Source organism: Coptis chinensis, chromosome 4 (genome assembly GCF_015680905.1).
Source record: "Coptis chinensis isolate HL-2020 chromosome 4, ASM1568090v1, whole genome shotgun sequence".
NCBI classification, from domain to species: Eukaryota; Viridiplantae; Streptophyta; class Magnoliopsida; order Ranunculales; family Ranunculaceae; genus Coptis; species Coptis chinensis.
Window position 1 is genome coordinate 42,372,395 of NC_141459.1, and position 17,389 is coordinate 42,389,783.

At 39.6% G+C, this 17,389-nt stretch overlaps 1 pseudogene; it reads left to right on the forward strand.

The window, feature by feature from the left end:
- Positions 1 to 4,139: 4,139 nt before the first annotated feature.
- LOC147503550 (small nucleolar RNA R71) lies at positions 4,140 to 4,236 on the forward strand (annotated as a pseudogene).
- The last annotated feature ends 13,153 nt before the right edge of the window (positions 4,237 to 17,389 follow it).

Below are 17,389 nucleotides of genomic sequence, written 5' to 3' on the forward strand. Positions count from 1 at the left end.
AATAAAAACTCCAAAAAAATAGAATAAAATGAGTCAAAAGCCAAAGAAAAAGAAAAATATGGCTAAGGATGGAAACAAAGTATAGAAGCAAAAGAAAATAACAAGGTTTTCTCTAAGTTACATAATATGAAGACTCTATTGTCTCAGACTTGTCCTTTTGTATATCCATTTCCTTCCTTCTTAAACCATCTCCTAATCCCCGCAACACCTAATAAAGACCTCTAGCTCAATTAGGAATAGGTTAGTGTGATAGTAAGTGGCAGTTGTGTTTGATCGACTCCGGCTTCCTTGTGTGTCATTGATATTGTAAGGTAAAAAGTGTGCCCATCGCACAATCGGAGTAGCGAAAACTTGAGCGGAAAAATCGAGTGATTTTTGTCTTGACTTTTATGTGAGGACCTACTTAAGGGACGCTTATTCGAAGTTTTTCAAACGGACCTGCTAAGCATTTCATAGCATTACTCATTGTATATATGTTTATTAAGTAGATGATTGATTATTATGCATATATTAGCTTAATTAGGTTTCGACATGATTATTATTCAGATTCAATTGCTAGTGAGATGTATAGAGTTGAGACATGAATGAGGAAACAATAGTTTTATTTCTTAGTCGTTGTAGTATAGATGAAGTTTTGTGAGTACCTTCATCGGAAAACTCTCACGAGGCTATAACTTCGGCCCACTAGGGAATTCCTAGTGGTTTAAGGCCTTTGTTGCATATGGTCAATGCAATCGCGACTCAAATAAACGAGAGTAGATAGAACTCCATTTTTGGTCACTTATTCTAATTTCTCATATTTGCTTGAGGACAAGCAAAATGCTGTTTGGGGGTGGTTTGATAAGAGCCCAAAACTGTAGTTTTAACCCCTTAATAATCATATATTTAGACCAATTATGTGAGTAATAATTAAGAGTTAATACTGATTACGTGTTTTTATGTATTTCAGGCTTCAAAGTCAATTATGTGCAGGAATGTGCCACTTTGATGAGATAAAGGAGCAATGGTTGGTTACTAAGGAGTTCGGTGATTAAAGGCCAAGATTCAAGAAGACAAAGCCTTTGTAAAGCCTGGTCAAAAGATGAAAAGTCAAAGTCCACGCAAAGTGAAAACGATGCACAAAGGCGTGAGAACTTCCGAAGACCATATCTTTGGGCTCAGACCTTTGAATTGGGCCTACCTTATGTCAAAACGACCGGCTCGGAAAGAGCTTTCCAATGGACTAAGCCTTGACCCAATCAGAGGAGCAGAAGTGGACGAAACATCTGTCGAAGCCAACTGCAGCTGAGGAGCCCATTTTGGACTAAAGAAATTGGGTTTTGGGCCCGATTTTTCCGCCCAAACATGGCTCCAAGCCCATGCACGATTTTTGGATCTGGAAGTATAAAAACAAAAGCTTGACTCTTTGTTAATGGCAGTTAGGTTAGGAAGCTAATGTTAATGGAGTTTAGGGTTAGAAAAAGATAGATCTAGATTAGTTTTTAGATCTAGATCTAGTTTTGAATCTCCATTTTATTAGTTTTCATTTCCCTTGTTTTAATTTAAAGTATTAAAATATTGTTATTGCTTCATTAGATAAATCAAGTAGTTTATTATTGATCAAATTCGATTTTGTCATTTATCTATTGCTTAGATCTAATTTCATTTCTTGGTTGTTAGTCATTTCGTAGTTATTGATGTTAGATTTTAATTATTGTTTGTTAAATTTCATAAAGTTAGAATCTTTAGATTTAGTTGTCTTAAATTTATAATTAGTTTTAGTTTAAACACCAAACACATCACTCTCACTGTTCCTTGTGTTTGAATAATTGAATTCTATTTAAGTCTTGAGGGTTTAAGAGTGGAACGAAATCCTTACTCGTTGTATTGCATGATTATGTTTTGAGAGTAAGAAGAATTGATTTAAACGTAAGAACGGTAGGATTACGTATTAGTGTTCTTGTAGCATTAATATTTAGGATTCTATCATTTTTACGGTTATCAGGAGTCGAGGTGGATGTTGTGCAAAATAGTTCTTGATAGGGTGAATCATCACCTGCTCTAAGAAAATCATCTAATTGCTCATCTAGATTGGTCATATCCACGTTACTATGATAGTCCTCTACATCTTTGAGAAAGTCATCTATCTCATCCTCATCCATAATATGTGTATCGACTAGTGTAGGGATGGAAATGTTGGAGTCTGAACTTCCAAAGGAAAGAAATTTGGGCATATGATTATCAGGGAACGTGTTGTTGAAATAATCTCGAGCAAAGCTCTCGATCATGCTAACCTCTCCATCCATAGACGAATCGGGTAATTGTGTCTTTGTTTTAAAAACATTGACTTCAACAGCAAGATGGCCAAAAGACATGGACATTGAACCATCGCGGCAATTAATGAGCGTATTGGAAGTTGCTAGGAAAGGATGCCCTAAGATGATCGGGACAGAGTCGTTAACGACTTCTGTATCGAGGATGACAAAATCAGCCGGATAGTAAAAATCCTGAATTTTTACCAGAACATTTTCGACGACTCCCTTAGGATACTTAATAGACCGATCAGCTAATTGCAACGTCATTTTAGTGGGTTGCATCTCGTCTAGACCTATTTGTCTATACAAATAAAACGGGCGTAAGTTAACACTAGCCCCCAAGTCTAATAACGCGGTCGTTGTATAAGAATCTCCTAAGGTGCATTATCTGAAGAGGGCTGACCGTGGTCCTTGTACTTAACAATTCCATTATGTTCAGATAGAGTTGGGAATTGTTCTCGTTAAAAGGGCCGTTTGGTATATTGGTCTTACGCCTAGTAGTAGTACACAATTCCTTAAGAAACTTAGCATGGTGTGGTAGCTTTTAATAGCTTCGAGGAAAGGAAGGTTTATAGTTAGATTCTTGAAAACGTCCCTAATCTCCTCATAATTAGTATCCCTAGTTAACACGACTAATTTTTGTGGAAACGGTGGTTTCTATTTATATTTAGCAATGGTATCACTGGATGTTTAAGCGTGGCTTTGTTTCTTAGGTTGTGTTAACGGTACCTCTATAGTGGTAGGCTCTTGGGTTTCTATTTGGGTATCTAGTAAAAAATAGCAGGTGTAGGGGCTACTGGTGGGGTAACTATAGGCATAGTTACTTTGTTATTAACCACTCTGCGAGAACGGAGAGTGGTGATGGCCTTTAGCTCACCTACATTTTCATATTCATTACTAGTATTATCGGTTACCTCAAAGGCTGTATTTGTTGTTTTAGGATTAGGTATTTCGTGACCTGGAGACACACCTTTGGGTTGGGCTTTATCTTGAGCCAACTGTTGGGTTAAATTATTAACGGATTGTAGAAGCTGTTGCTTAGATTGAGCCATGGTTTGGAAAAGTTTTTGGCTCACTTGTATGAAGGTGTCAAGACGGTCCGGTTGTGTGGGTGTAGTAGTCACGGGTGGTGTGACAGGAACTATTTCACATGAATTATTTATGGGTGGATTTTGATAGTTATTATTTACCGGAACGATACCTCTATTAGCATTATAATTATTATAACTACCTTGACTTTGTGCTTGACCTTGTCGAGGTTAAGCTTTGGTTGTTATAATTATTAAAATTACCCCGCCCGTCCCTTGTGTCGTGGTGGAGCTTGGTTAAAACCTTGTGTTGGCATAACATATTGATTATTGTACCGGAGGTGTGACGTGTTGGTTATTTCTCCACCGAAGTTGGGATTTTGTCTCAAGGCGGGCGTTAGGTTCACTATTAATGGAACAAGCCCGTTCATAAGCAATAGGGACCGGTGAGTCGGGATGCTCAAGGCTCCAACAGAAACTACATGGATTTAAATTTACATTCATGACGGGATTGGATTTTGTTGAACAGAAATGGCCTCTACCTTTTTAGTGAGTGATTCGATTAGAGTTTTAAGCTCGGGATCGTGTTTAATTTCAAACATACCGGCGGCCTTAATCAGTATTTGATGAACTAGCGGGGGTGGTGGATATCATCACTACCCCCGGTTGTTATTTCGCTTTTAGTTTGATCCTCTAAAAATTTATAAGCCTCCGAGGCTCCTTTACTTAAGAAACTACCCCATTCATTATGTCTAGGACTTCTTTATGGTGGTGTAGAAGTCCTTTGAAAAGGCACGAACTAACATGTCTTTTCGCTAAATTATGATGTGGACATTCTATAAGGAGATCGGTGAAACGATTCCAAGCCTCTGAAAATGATTCATGAGGATTTTGTCGAAAAAAGAAATGAATCTTGGAAAGCATCTCATCCGTCTTTTAGGGGTAGGTAAAATGTTCCATAAAAAATTTGAACAAGTTTAGCCCACGAGTCCATGAGAATTAGGCGTTTGGGCGGTTAACCAAGACGCCTTTATCGGATAAGGTGAAAGGGAATACCCGAGTTTAATTTGTTCCGCACCAACCGTAGGATGGTGGAATGTTGTTAGGACTTCTTAAATCCCTACGATGTAGATAAGGTTTTTCATGGTCTAATCCATGAAAAACGGGTAACAAATTAAAATATTTGGGGATTCGAAATCCCCACCGGTCCGCTAGAACGATGCAAGATTTGGGGCTATCGCTCAAGGCTTTGTAGAAGTCAGAGAGAGGAGTCTCTTCTTCGTCGGGCATTGTGTCAGGTGATGTGTGTGAAATAGTAGCTAGAGGTGTAATGGTTGGTATACTAGATAGACTTGTTTGTTGACGTTGTTGTGTAATTACGTTCGGTGTTTTTGTTCGGCCAGACCTTAATCTCATACAAGGCTAAAACCAAATTTAGCTAAACACATCAACACTCCAAACAATTCTGATATACTAGTATAAACCTCTAACAGGAGATGCGAGGTGTGGAAGAAAGGAATACCGACAAGGTCCTTGCTTCGCTTATGAATAGCGTCTTGTTTACGCGTGTTTAGTGTATATAACAAGTTAGAACACTGAAAAACTTGAAAAATCAAAGTTCGAATCAAAACTGTAGAATTCCGGAAAAATTAGCAAAGGGCGCGGGTGCGCTCTCATAGGGCGATCGCGCTCCGGGTAATTTTCAAATTACAGTGTTTTTAAGGCGGGTCGCTCGTTGTTCAGGTTTATAGAGTTTATGTAAGGCTTCTTCCGAGCTGGTGCGCTTTCGATGATAAGAGCCCAAAACTGTAGTTTTAACCCCTTAATAATCATCTTGTTAGACCAATTATGTGAATAATAAGTAAGAGTTAATACCGATTACGTGTTTTTATGCATTTTCGGGCTTCAAAGTCCATTATGTGCGTAAATGTGCCACTTTAGCGAGATAAAGGAGCAAAAGTCGTGAGAACTTCGAATGCCATATCTTTGGACTCGTGACCATTTGAGGCCTACCTTATGTCAAAACGACCGCTCGGAAAGGCTTCTCAATGGTCCAAGCCTTGACCCAATCAGAGGAGCAGAAGTGGACGAAAAGTCTGTAGAAGCCAACTGCAGCTGAAGAGGCCTTTTTGATCGAAGAATTGGGTTTGGGGCCCGATTCTTCGCCCAAAACATGGCTCCAAGCCCATGCACGATTTTTGGATATGGATGTATAAAAACAAAAGCTTGACTCAGTGTTAATGGCAGTCAGGGGCAGTTAGGTTAGGTAGATAGTTAGACCTAGATTAGTTAGCCTCCATTAATTAGTTTTAGAACTTAGTTTAATTAGTTTCAATTCATTGTAGTAGATTAAACCTTTGAATCTTGTTCTTTATTTGATTAGATCAATAAAGTAGTATTTTTTATCAATTTCGATTTTGTCATTTCCATTTCTAGATCTAATTTCAATTCTTGTTCTTATTTCATTTTAGTCATTAATTTAGATTTCATTATTGTTTAAATTAGTAAATTTCAATGCTTTATATTATGTTTAGATTTAATTTAAATGGAAATGATTGCTGAATGATTCAAGGCTAAACCTCCATTAGAGGGGGTTGAGAAACCTTGATGAAAGCTTGATTCCAATTATCGGAGATTGTCGTAATTTCATTTCCACTCTAGAAACGTTTAGTTCACCATGAGAATGGGTTTAATCGTTCACATGCTAATTATTAATTGGTAGAAATGCCATGTGTAATTAGGGATTAGGAAGAACCGATTGTTCTGCGTAGCAATTCAATTCGGATTACGACGACTCGTCGCTAGTAGATTAAGTTGAGTTAAGGTGGAATCAATCCCCCTCTAACTCCTTAACATCGAATCAACATAGCATTCCCTTAGTTGTCAGATAGTCGACTAGTTGCATTTCGTGGGTAGTTGCATCGTAGTCTAATTCCCCTTCGTAAAGCTCTCATTGACTTAAGACTGATTTCTTAGACTTAGAAAACAATCCATGCTAGGGAACTAGGAGTGGAACGAACTTCTTACTCCACATAGTGCAATTCGCATCGAGAGTAGAAGCTTTGATAAATAGACTAGTAAAAGTCCAGTTTTGAATTCATCGTTCATTTCGTAGGTAGACTATACATTTTACTTTTATCAAATGGCCGCCATCTTAGTTACACTTTAGCATTGTTTTCATAGTAGAAGTAGTCATTTTAAGTCCCATTAAACCCACCCACCCTTGTTTGTTTCATCGTGGTTGTTTGCCCGGTTCAGCCGTTGACAAATTCCGAGAAAAATTTGAGCGCCGGGCCAAGGGAGAGCTTCGACCAGCGCTAAGTTCTTGGAATTTACCGTTTACCAGCGAGCGCCATACCATCATACCAACCGACCAGCTCAAACACCGCAAAACTTCGACTTAACCGAGCGACCGCCCATTTGAGTGCGACCGACTTAAAAAAACATTGTAATCTGAAAATTACTTTCTGAAAGCCTTGGCCTGTTAAAATTTCGGATTTCCACAGTTTTGATTCAAACTTTGATCTTTCATATTTTTCAGTGTTCTAACCTCGCTATATACACCGAACAAGCGTAAACAAGACGCTATTCATAAGCTTAAGCAAGGCCTAATCAGGTATTCCTTTCTTCCAAACCTCGTGATCTCCTCGTTAGAGGTTTATACTAGTATATCGAATTGTTTGGAGTGTTGCATGTTTAGTTAAGCTCGACTTAGTCTTGCATGAGATTAAGGTCCGGTCGAACAAAACACCTAACGTAAATACACAACAACAGCAAAGAACAAACAAGTCTATCTAGTATACCACACACTACACCTCTAGCTACTACTACACACACACCACCCGATATAATGGGGAAGAAAGAGAGACTCCTCTCCGGACTTCTACAAAGCCTTGAGCGATAGCCCCAAATCTTGCATCGTTCTAGCAGACCACCGGGGATTTGAGAATCCCTCCAAATATTTTTAATTTGTTACCCGCTTTTCATGGTTTAGACCATGAAAAACCTTATCGGCACACGTCGTAGGATTGAACAAGTCCTAACAACATTCCCGGCATCCTACGGTTGGTAATGCGGAACAAATTAAATTAAGGGTATTCCCTTTCACCTTAGCCCGATAAAGGCGTCTTGGTTAAGCGCCCAAGCCTAATTACGTGGACTCGTGGGCTAAACTTGTTCATTTGTTTATGGAACATTTTACCCACCCCTAAAGACGGATGAGATGCTTTCCAAGATTCATTTCTTTTCGACAAAATCCTCATGAATCATTTTCAGAGGCTTGGAATCGTTTCACCGATCCGCTTATAGAGTGTCCACACCATGACCTAGCAAAAGACACGTTAGTTCGTGCCTTTTTTCAAAGGACTTCAACATCACCATAAAGAAGTCCTTGACATAATGAATGGGGGTAGTTTCTTAAGTAAAGGAGCCCTGGAGGCTTATAAATTTTAGAGGACCAAACTAAGTTTAAATAATAATGGGGGTAGTGATGATATCCCCGCTCCGCTAGTTCTACTAATACGATTTAAGGCTGCGGTATGTTTGAAATTAAACACGATTCGAGCTTAAAACTCTAATCGAATCACTCACTAAAAAGGTCGAAGCCATTTTCAGACAACAAAAGCCTATCCCCTCATGAATGTAAATTCAAACCCATGTAGTTTTCATTTGGAGTCTTGAGCATCCCGACTCCCATCGGCCCTATAGCCTATGAACGGACTTGTTCCATTAATAGTGAACCTACGCCCCTTGGAGACAAAAATCACAACTCGGTTGGAGAAATAACCAACAAGTCACACCTCAAGGGTACAATAATCAATATGTTAGGCCCACGACGGCTTTTAACCAAGCTCCACCACGACAAGGATGTGGTCGGGGTAATTTTAATAATTATAACAACCAAGTGCAACCTCGACAAGGTCAAGCACAAGGTCAAGGTAATTATAATAATTATAATGCTAATAGAGGTATCGTTCGGTCAATAATAATTATCAAAATCCACCAATAAATAATTCACGTGAAATAGTTCCAACCACACCACCCGTGACTACTACACCCACACAACCGGATCGCCTTTGACACCTTCATACAAGTGAGCCAAAACTTTTCCAAACCATGGCTCAATCTAACCAGGCGGCTTCTACAATCCGTTAATAATTTAACCCAACAGTTGGCTCAAGATAAAGCCCAAACCAAAGGTGTGTTGCCAAGTCACGCAATACATAATCCTAAAACAACAAACACGACCTTTGAGGTAACGGATAATACTAGTAATGAATTTGAAAATATAGGTGAGATAAATGCCACCACCACTCCTCTCCGTTCGGCAGAGTGGTTGATAACAAGGTAACTATGCCTATAGTTACCCCACCAAGAGTCCCCCTACACCTACTATTTTACTAGATACCGAAATAGAAACCAAGAGCCTACCACCGTAGAGGTACCGATTCACAACACAACCTAAGAAACGAAAGCCACGGTTAAACATCCAGTGATACCATTGCTAAATATAGACGTAAACCACCGTTTCCACAAAAATTAGCCATGTTAACTAGGGATACAAATTACGAGGAGATTAGGGACGCGTTTTCAAGAATCTAACTATAAACCTTCCCTTCCTCGAAGCTATTAAAAAGCTACCACATCATGCTAAGTTTCTTAAGGAATTGTGTACTACTAGGCGAAGACAAATATACCAAAAGACGCCTTTTTAACATAACAATTCCCAACCTTATCGAACATAATGGAATTGTTAAGTACAAGGACCCGGTCGCCCCATCAGACAATGCACCTTAGAGATTCCTATACGACTAATCGCGTTATTAGACCTTGGGGCTAGTGTTAACTTACTCCCATTTTATTTGTATAGACAAATAGGTCTAGACAAGATGCAACCCACTAAAATGACGTTGCAATTAGTCGATCGGTCTATTAAGTATCCTAAGGGTGTAGTCGAAAATGTGTGCCGGTAAAAGTTCAGGATTTCTACTATCCCGCTGATTTTGTAGTCCTCGATACGTAAGTCGCTAACGACTGGGTCCCGATCATTTTAGTATGCCCTTTCCGCAACCGCCAATGCGCTTCATTAATTGCCGCGGATGGTTCAATGTCCATGTCTTTTGGCCATCTTGTGTTGAAGTCAATGTTTTTAAAACAAGGACACAGCCATCCGATTCGCCTATGGATGGAGAGGTAAGCATGATCGAGAGCTTCGCCGAGATTATTTCAACAACACGTTCCCTGATAGTCATATGCCCAAAATTCTTTCCTTTGGAAAGTCGACTCCAACATTTTCATCCCTACACTAGTCGATACACATATTATTGATGAGGACGGGATAGATGACTTTCTCAAAGATGTAGAGGACTACCATAGTAATGTGGATATGACCAATCTAGATGAGGAATTCGATGAGTTTCTTCGAGTAGGTGACAATTCACCCTATCAAGAACTAACTTGCACAACACCCACCTCGATTCCCCTCCTTCCACCCTTTCAAAGGAATCTCGAGTTTGCACTCGATCCTTTTGTTTCTCCTGTGCTTCATAATTTTTTAAATCCTCCTAGAAAACAGATACTTCAGAAGGACAAACTATTTGACACCTTCATCTTTAGAATTGAGACAGTCCCTACACACACAATGAATGAGTTCGGTACTAAAACCACATCCTCATTATGTACAGGCTCTCTTTCTACAACTTATCCATATCCACCATATTCTCCACAACCATTCACTTTTCCACACTTAATTACTAAAACACCCACTCATTCAAAAATTAAAAAGAAGGTGCATGATAGGTTACACAATAGGGTAATCCGACTTCGCTTTCATTTCACTAGGCTGCGTCGTAGGAAATCTTGGTGCTTGATTGTGTTTGGATATGTTTTCTGTGATATTTATTTATGGAATGATCCACAACTATTTCGGTTGTTGATATATGATCAACTGCATGTTCATACATATATTTTAGATAAAGTCTCGAAAGTATCCGACTATAAACGACTCAAATTCTGTGTTTGGTGCACTTCCTTTCACTTTAATATATTGGTGAGTGCACCATTAAGGTAACCGGGCCCTCCCTATGGAGTGTGTGGCTGTAAGTACCGGATCCTAAGTCCACGGTTCACATAGTTCACGTTTTCCACTCTTGCATGTTTTTCTCGGATTTTTGAGTCATGTTTTCTATGGTGTGAATTATGTCTTTATTGTTTATTGTTTTTCCTTCTAAAAAATAAAATAAAAAAATAAAAAAAAAATAAACATAGTAATCTAGGAAGTCTCGAATCTCGACGACTCGTAAAAGACCCCATCGCTAAAACAAATTTTCTAAGCTTCGTTGAAAAAAAATTTGTTTGGGGTGGGGTGTTCGTGGTTTCGCACTAAAATGTTTATGTCCCATTACAGTTGCTTAGGCCGCTTTATTGTATTACTTAATCGGATTGACATAATCTATTAATTTAGAGTTCATTCGTTTGCATAACTTACGTCATGCACGCACTTCGAGGCGTTTTCCACTATCTCGTATGTCACCTGAAGTCGGAATAGAGTGTTTTATGGATCATTGGATAGGAAATTCTCTCCTGATCATTTCCATATCTCATTCGCAAAAATCGGACCGGTAATGAAGCGGGAATTTTGATTTGAAATTCGCGAAAAAAATCGAAAAAATCAAAAATTTCGATTTTGGGCTTGGGCCCAACCCAACCACGACTTCAGCGCCACGCCTTACATTCTCAACAGTTCAGTTTTCATTTTTTTTTTTTTCATCTTCCACCGCCATTAACAAAGCTTCAAAACCCTAACAAAAATAAAAATTAAAAAGAAATACAATAAACCCACGCCCAAAATCAAATCCTAACCCCAAATCTTCTCTAAAACCAAACCACCACAACCCCCACCGATTTAAATAACAAAAACCCACCGAAAAATTCAAAATTTGGTCTTTGCGCCACCACTCCACCACCACCACTGTTCTTTCAGTCGGTCAAGTTAAATCACCACCACCACATCATATTTAAACCCTCACTCCATTCCAAACACTAGATGGCTCAACAACGCCGAATTATACCGGAGCAAGTTTTCACTGCCGACCACTTCGCGCCGTTTTACGGTGACGAAATGGCTAGTAGAGACTGGAATAGTCTCTAGTACTCGACCGAAGCCTTCTACCACGAAGACTTGGTCCGACGGTTCTACAACACCAGGGAGTTGGAGGGGAGTAGGATTTTTGTGATGGTAAGGAAGAAGAGGAGGGAGTTGACTCATCGATCGGTTGGCCGAGATTCTAGGCATTCCACCTAGAATCCATCCGAGGCCACTTTATAGAGCCCCGCAGTTTGACGGGTAGAGCCTCGATGGCGTGGATCGGCCATCAATGGGAGCTACAATACAAACTCCCATCAGGTTCGCCAGCATCACTCAGACCAACCACCGGGCTACGGCCCCCGCTGGATTGGTCGGAATGTCCTAGGGAAGGACAAGGTCGGTGACATCGGTCCGACCCGCCTCCACGTCTTATGGGTACTCCAGGAGCGAAGAAGTACGATTTGTCAGATCCCGAGTTTTTGCCGAAAGCATGATCGGGGGTCGGAAAGTCTTTGGCACCTCTTCCCCGTGTTAATCACCAAGATCATGCCGAAGATGAAAGCAGACTCGGCCCGAGAGGATTTACATTACCCCCGCACCGTAACACGCCAGATCTATAGGGAGTGTGTCCAACAAGTTTGGAGGAGGGCTGAGGATAGAGAAGAAGAAGAAGAGGATGGTGGAGCCGAGAATGAAGAGGAGGTCGGGGACATCGGGATGCCTCCGAGGATGAGGAAGACTTGACCGCTTTGATGCAGATGCCTTCCGAGAGGTGTTGGTTCGACGCGAACGCATGGCTATGCTTCATAGGGGCACGCGCTCACTAAACACTATCTGTCAGACCCTCCGGGACTTCGGACAGCGACTATTCATCACAACTTCGGAGATCCGCACCCGCAGAGAGGATGAGAGATGGGAATAGCGAGGGCTGAGATGATGGAGCCCAGCCGATTTAGAGTGGACATGCTTGCACGCTTCCCACCCTCATACGATTCTCGCTCGAGGACACAGCCTACGAGGCATGAGCCGCCGCCGACGAAGGACGATCGCTGCTGGACCTTCGGAGCCCGTGAGCCACCACTAGAGAGTGTGCCCCTCCGCCACCGATGGCGAGGTGTTTAGAGAGTCCGAGGATTGATAGTGGTTGTTGTTTTATTTATTTTTGTTGTTTTTATTGTAATGTAACTTTTATTTTCGTGATTTTGAATTTTGTAGTGAAAGGTAACTCAATGAAATTTTAATATAAGGGGTTATTTTCAGTATGTGTGGTTGTTTCATATTGATCCCACCTTCCCAACTTGTTTGGGGGTGGTTTTATCAATTCAAGCTTTATTTTTATATAACCCTAGTGTTAGAATTTATTGCGGAGTCAAGGTGAAAATATGGTTGTTTAGGCAGAAATATGATTAAGTATCATTGTAGGATGAAATCTAGATTAAATAGGTACATTCAATCATATAATCAACCTAAAAGATATTGGGTTTGAATTAGAATCAAGAAAATGAGTTGTTTCCGTTTTTGGGTTTGGAAATTTTAGGATTTCCGGAAACTGCCGTAATTAGTTTTGGCAACATTCCGACCCATTTTAGCAACTTAAAACCTATATAAACTTGATACAATCTATCCTCACAACTCACACTACACCTAAACTCCGTCACGCACCTTTCACACCCGCGATTCCCACGTTTTGTCTCCATTTTTGCAAATCAGAACTTCGGGCTACGCGCCAGGCCAGAGGAGGCTTTCGCCAGGCCTCTACACTTCGACAGAAAAATTTTACTCGAAGAGCCCACGCTTCAAGGCAAGCGACACTCGCGCTAAAACACTGGAATTCCAAAATACAAAGAGCGTGACTCGCGCCCTAGTTAGTTGGAAGGCCATACCGACTTCCGCGGGACCAGAAATTTTCCAATTTTCCGCGAAGTTGTGCCGGTTGTTTTGCACTGTTCCAGGCGTAGTTTTGAGATGACATCTCCTATAATAATACCGAACAGTCTTTTCAAGATTTGTTCCAAAGCACTACTTTACGGTGCTTGGTTTTCATGAGGTGATCACATACGTTGGCTGGGAACCTCTTATGGTAAGACCGGCTGAACTTTATTCTCCAGCACTTGCATCTTATTTTTATAATAACTGCATTTTCTTTGAGAGACCGGATGGAGAACAAGTGTTCTCCATCAACATTGAAAATGAACCAATGGAAATTACCAGGTTCTTGCTAGCATTTGTTCTTGGACTTGCTATGCCCGCGAGATACAAGACCCATGGTGCTATTGGGTCGATAATATGCATGTCTACACTTATGAAGTCTTTGCACGAGGCTTATGGGGCAGGCATTTTCCAGATTGAGGACCAAGGGGACTATAACGCTGTTCTTGGTAGCCCCGTCCATGAACATAGGAACTGTTATGTTTTGGATTATGCTAAACATTTTAGGGGAATGGCGTTTTCTTCCGCGGAATGACGCCACTTGCGCCGTTTTTCCCTTGCTTTTTAGCCACGGGGACGCCGGTTCTATGACCTTCCTTAACTTTGATGTCTAGTTTAGCACGAGCCAATACCATGAGGCATAAGTACCTTCTTATGCCCGTTCTAATTTCACGATTATGCTATGTTTCTTTCCCTGTTTTTGTACACGCTTCACGGATTGGATTAGGGTAGACACGGCGCGACCCACCAATTGTCTTATTCGATCTTTCCGCAATGACTTGGCAAGGGTGGCGGATACAACCTCACCAGTTGCACCCTACACCCCATCGCACCAAGTGGCACTTAATAGGTTAGCAACCATAGATGATAAATGGCGTGAAGCCCGCAAATTATCATAGCATGGCAGACGCTGAAGGAGCCTCACTTCTTTATAGAAGTAGAGGATGACTAATATGACTAATAACAAATGGGAGTGGAGGTAAGTTTTAGTTTCTGTAGTGTCCGCTATGTCCCAAGCAATTTCATTCTTTTAATCCCATAATGGGTAGAACTCGTGATAGAGTTGAGTCAGTTTTTATTTCCTATATTAGTACGCTCTAACTTTGTTTTTGTAGATGTTCCGAATTTCGCGCGTTTCAATGGTATTTTTTACCCTCTTTATTTAAATGCTTTGAGGACAAAGCATGCTTCTTCATTTTTTGGGGGCATAGAAACACGTGTAATTAAGACATCCGCTAGGATATAAATATGTATAATATGCATTTGTTTTCTAGTTAAAATTTCAAAAATTTAAAAATATAAATAAATAAGTTATGCTATACACTTAGGAATATTGGTATTGTTTCTTTCTCCATGCTCTTAACAATCTAGAAGTCTCAATGAAGCCGTCGTAATAATTGTTAGAAACTTAGGTTAATATATAGGTAATAATCTTTACATCTATCTATAAATATATTACATGAGTATCTATGATTATTAGCAGTAAGTTTTGAAATCTAGGCTAGAGTACTTATTCTACAAATCCTCGGGTGGAGAATATAGCCTAAAGCCTTATATGAGTGAAACATTTGAGAAATGACACAAGGGAGAAGTAAAATCCGGATAGAAAAATCACACGTCCACTTGCTTGATCACTAAACCATATCCTAAGCGAGAATTTAGGCCCTCTTTGGATCGATATAGCCAGAAATTCAAACCTATGAATTATTTTCCGCTAGTAGCCTAATCGAGCCTTTCATTAGCCCTTCCATAAACCACAATTCCTTTACCCCTGTTACAAAACAAAACAAAATAAAAAAAAAAAAAAAAAAATCAACCTACCCAATTTAGAATAAGTCTGAGAATAGAATGATGAAGAAAGAAGAAGAGAAAAACATGTGTAAACAAAAATTAGTTAGTGCTTCAGAAAATAAAGAAAATAAGTTTCCATCCAAAGAAAAGAAAAATAAAAATAGAAATAAAATAAAACTCCAAAAATAGAATAAAAGGGAGTCAAAAGCCAAAGAAAAGAAAAAAAAAATATGGCTAAGGATGGAAACAAAGTGTAGAAGCAAAAAGTAAATAACAAGGTTTCTCTAGTTACATAATATGAAGACTCTATTATCTCAGACTTGTCCTTTTGAATATCCATTTCCTTCCTTCTTAAACCATCTCCTAATCCCCGTAACACCTAATAAAGACCTCTAGCTCAATTAGGAATAGGTTAGTGTGATAGTAAGTGGCAGATGTGTTTGATCGACTCCGCGCCTCGTGGTGTCATTGAGATTGTAAGGTAAAGTGTGCCCACTGCATTAATCGGAGTAGCTTAAACTTGAGTGGAAAAATCAGAGTGTTGTTTCTTGACTATTATTGTGAGAACCTACTTAAGGACGCTTATTCCGAAGTTCTCTAAAACAAACCCGCTAAACATTTTATAGTACTACTCATCAGGTATATGTTTATTGTAGATGATAGATTATTATGCATATATTAACTTAGGTTTTGACTTGGTTATTCTTATTCAATTGCTAGAGAGATGTATAGATAGTTGAGCATGAATAAGGAAACAATAGTTTTATTTTCTTAGTCGCCAGAAGTATAGATGAAGTTTGTGAGTACCTTCATCGAAAACTCTCACGAGGTTATAACTCGCCCACTAGGGAATTCCTAGTGGTTTAAGGCCTTGTTGCATATGGTCAATGCAATCGCGACTCAAATAAACGAGAGTAGTTAGAACTCCATTTTGGTCACTTATTCTAATTTCTCATCTTTTTTTGAGGACAAGCAAAATGTCGTTTGGGGGGTGGTTTGATAAGAGCCCAAAACTGTAGTTTTAACCCCTTAATAATCATCTTGTTAGACCAATTATGTGAATAATAAGTAAGAGTTAATACTGATTACGTGTTTTTATGCATTTCGGGCTTCAAAGTCCATTATGTGCGTAAATGTGCCACTTTAGCGAGATAAAAGGAGCAAAAGTCAGCAGAACTTCGAATGCCATATCTTTGGACTCAGACTCGGATTGAGGCCTACCTTATGTCAAAACAACCGCTCGGAAAGAGCTTCGCAATGGTCCAAGCCTTGACCCAATCAGAGGAGCAGAAGTGGACAAAAGTCTGTAGAAGCCAACTGCAGCTGAAGAGGCCTTTTGATCGAAAAGAATGGGTTTTGGGCCCGATTCTTCGCCCAAAACATGGCTCCAAGCCCATGCACGATTTTTGATCTGGATGTATAAAACAAAAGCTTGACTCGGTGTTAATGGCAGTCGGGGCAGTTAGGTTAGGTAGATAGTTAGACCTAGATTAGTTAGCCTCCATTAATTAGTTTTAGAACTTAGTTTAATTAGTTTCAATTCATTGTAGTAGATTAAACCTTTGAATCTTGTTCTTCATTTGATTAGATCAATAAAGTAGTATTTTTTATCAATTTCGATTTTGTCATTTCCATTTCTAGATCTAATTTCAATTCTTGTTCTTATTTCATTTTAGTCATTAATTTAGATTTCATTATTGTTTAAATTAGTAAATTTCAATGCTTTATATTATGTTTAGATTTAATTTAAATGGAAATGATCATGAATGATTCAAGGCTAAACCTCCATTAGAGGGGGTTGAGAAACCTTGATGAAAGCTTGATTCCAATTATCGGAGATTGTCGTAATTTCCTTTCCACTCTAGAAACGTTTAGTTCACCATGAGAATGGGTTTAATCGTTCACATGCTAATTATTAATTGGTAGAAATGCCATGTGTAATTAGGGATTAGGAAGAACCGATTGTTCTGCATAGCAGTTCAATTCGGATTATGACGACTCGTCGCTAGTGGATTAAGTTGAGTTAAGGTGGAATCAATCCCCCTCTAACTCCTTAACATCGAATCAACGTAGCATTCCCTTAGTTGTCAGATAGTCGACTAGTTGCATTTCGTGGGTAGTTGCATCGTAGTCTAATTCCCCTTCGTAAAGCTCTCATTGACTTAAGACTGATTTCTTAGACTTAGAAAACAATCCATGCTAGGGAACTAGGAGTGGAACGAACTTCTTACTCCACATAGTGCAATTCGCATCGAGAGTAG